This window comes from Thalassophryne amazonica, chromosome 17, assembly GCF_902500255.1.
Source record: "Thalassophryne amazonica chromosome 17, fThaAma1.1, whole genome shotgun sequence".
In the NCBI taxonomy this organism is placed as follows: domain Eukaryota; kingdom Metazoa; phylum Chordata; class Actinopteri; order Batrachoidiformes; family Batrachoididae; genus Thalassophryne; species Thalassophryne amazonica.
This window is the reverse complement of record NC_047119.1, coordinates 31,877,605-31,880,937: the sequence shown is the minus strand read 5'-3', so window position 1 is coordinate 31,880,937 and position 3,333 is coordinate 31,877,605.

The window sequence follows — 3,333 nt, the reverse complement described above, 5'->3', positions numbered from 1 at the left end:
AGGAAAAGTCGAAAGGACTTACTTACTCATGGTGTAAATAATTTGCAATGGCTGATCCTCATTATGGATTAAAAAAAAGACCACAAATCAATAAACAAAGCAACATCTTCAGCTTGATCTTCTTCTTCTTCTTTGTCTTTCGGCTGTTCCCGTTAGGGGTCGCCACAGCAGATCAATTGTTTCCATCTCACCCTGTCCTCTGTATCTTCCTCTGTCACACCAACCACCTGCATGTCCTCTCTCAGCACATCCACGAACCTCCTCTTTGGTCTCCCTCTTCTCCTCCTGCCTGGTGGCTCCATCCTCAGCATCCTTCTCCCTATATACCCTGGGTCCCTCCTCTGCACATGTCCAAACCATCTCAATCTCGCCTCTCTGACTTTGTCTCCAAACCGTCCCACCTGAGCTGTCCCTCTGATATGTTCATTCCTAATCTTGTCCATTCTTGTCACTCCCAAAGAGAATCTCAACATCTTCAGCTCTGCCACCTCCAGCTCTGCCTCCTGTCTTTTTGTTAGTGCCACCGTCTCTAAACCATACAACATAGCTTGTCTCACTACTGTTTTGTAAACTTTCCCCTTCACCCTTGCTGATATTCTTCAGTCACAAATCACTCCTGCCACCTTTCTCCACCCAATCCACCCTGCCTGCACTCTCTTCTTCACCTCTCTACCACACTCTCCATTACTTTGAACAGTTGACCCCAAATATTTAAACTCATCTACTTTCACCACTTCTACTCCTTGTAACTGCACTATTCCACTGGGCTCCCTCTCATTCACACACATACTCAGTCTTGCTTCTACTGACTTTCATCCCTCTTCTCTCCAAAGCATATCTCCACTTCTCCAGACTAGACTCAACTTGCTCTCTACTCTCACTACAGATCACAATGTCATCTGCAAACATCATAGTCCATGGGGACTCCTGTCTGATCTCATCCGTCAACCTGTCCATCACCACTGCAAACAAGAAAGGACTCAGAGCTGATCCTTGGTGTAATCCCACCTCCACCTTGAATGAGTCTGTCCTTCCGACTGCGCATCTCACCGCTGTCACACTATTCTTGTACATGTCCTGCACTACCCTAACATAATTCTCTGTCACTCCAGACTTCCTCATACAATACCACAACTCTTCTCTTGGCACCCTATCATAAGCTTTTTGTAAGTCCACAAACACACAATGTAACTCTTTCTGTCCTTCTCTGTACTTTTCCAACAGTATTCTCAGAGCAAACATTGCATCTGTAGTGCTCTTTCTCGGCATGAAACCATATTGCTGCTCACAGATCTTCACCTGTTTTCTAAGCCTAGCTTCTACTACTCTTTCCCATAACTTCATGCTGTGGCTGATCAGCTTTATGCCTCTGTAGTTACTGCAGCTCTGCACATCACCCTTGTTCTTGAAAATAGGAACCAGCACACTTCGTCTCCACTCCTCAGGCATGCTCTCACTTTCCAAGATTTTATTAAACAATCTGGTTAGAAACTCTACTGCCATCTCTCCTAGACGTTTCCATGCCTCCACTGGAATGTCATCTGGACCGACTGCCTTTCCACTCTTCATCCTCTTCATAGCAGCCCTCACTTCTTCCTTGCTAATCTCTTGTACTTCCTGATTTACTCTCACCACATCATCCAGCCTTTTCTCTCGCTCATTTTCTTTATTCATCAACTCTTCAAAATATTCCCTCCACCTTCTCAGCACACACTCCTCACTTGTCAGCACATTACCATGTGCATCTTTTACCACCCTAACCTGCTGCACATCCTTTCCAGCTCTGTCCCTTTGTCTGGCCAATCGGTACAAGTCCTTTTCTCCTTCCTTACTATTCAACTTCTTGTACAGCTCGCAATATGCCTTTTCCTTTGCTTTTGCCACTTCTCTTCTCGCCTTACGCCGCATCTCCTTGTACTCCTGTCTACTTTCTTCATCTCTCTGACTATCCCAAAACTTTTTCACCAACCTCTTTCTCCTTATGCTTTCCTGGACCTCTTCATTCCACCACCAAGTCTCCTTGTCTTTCTTCCACTGTCCAGATGTCATACCCAGTACTGTCCTAGCTGTCTCCCTCACCACATCTGCAGTACTTTTCCAGTTGTCCAAAATTGCTTCCCCTCCAACCAGTGCTTCTCTCACCTGCTCGCTAAATTTCACACTATATCTGAAATTGAATAAACCCTTTATTGATCCAAGCCCTATCTGACCACCAAATTACATTAAAGGGTGATTCTTAGACTACGGGCACTTATGTCCTTTGATCATATTGTATGAAAAACAAAAAAAAAAAAAGGGGGGAAATTTCACACTAGTATAGTTATCTTTACAATTAAAGTGCGTTAAGAAATTTGTTCTAGTAGTCTATGATGACTTTTTCACCTTTTTTCAGCATCATTATATGCAAATATTGCCATTTTGTGCTTGTCCCACACCCAGACTTTTGATCTTCAATGATAAAAATGAATGGTAAAGAAACATTTTTCTAATGTTTTAAAATATCTCTGAATGAAATATCAGTAAAATAATCAAAACGTAATTGGGGTATTCAGTGTCATACAACTGTTGTGATTTTTTTAAACAAAATGTAGTTGTCCCACACTATTGCCGTAATTTCCACCACAACACTGTAATGTCCCTTTAAACAGTTTGTATGAAAGATTGTTTGTGTAGTTTCTATGGAGATAAACAGTGACATCAGAGCACATGTATATAGCGCCAAATCACAACAAACAGTTGCCCCAAGGTGCTTTATATTGTAAGGAAATGGTGTGGTGGAAATTACATTTACAAGGCCAATAGTGCCCGTAGTTAAAGAATCACCCTAAAATGAATTTGCGAATTCAACAGTCTCCTAACTAACTAACTAACTATCTCACTAACTAATGGCAACAAAGGCATAATGTCATTAATAGAGGTAATTAGTGATTATATGTGATGTGATTTCTTCTCCATTTGCAGAGAGAAAAAAGTATTTTTGTGAAATATTTTGTGGTAGTAGCTGGTTTTGAGATGGGATGCAGATGATCTTTTTTTTGTTGTTTGGGCAATTCACAATTTCTTTTTGAACAATATTCTTACATGATTGACAAACTGAGCCATCTTTGGCATTTTGGCCTCAGGTGCATTTGATTTAATTATTATTTTTATTTATTTGACTTTTTTATTCTTGTATTCTTAAACATTTGTCGAATATGGCTTCTACTTATTAGAAATTAGACAATAATAATAGCTGGCATTTAAATGACATAAAAACAATTTTACCAATAATGTGTTTAATTCTCATGGGGAAAACACAAAGTAAAATTGAGCAGAATGAGTACTTATCTGTAA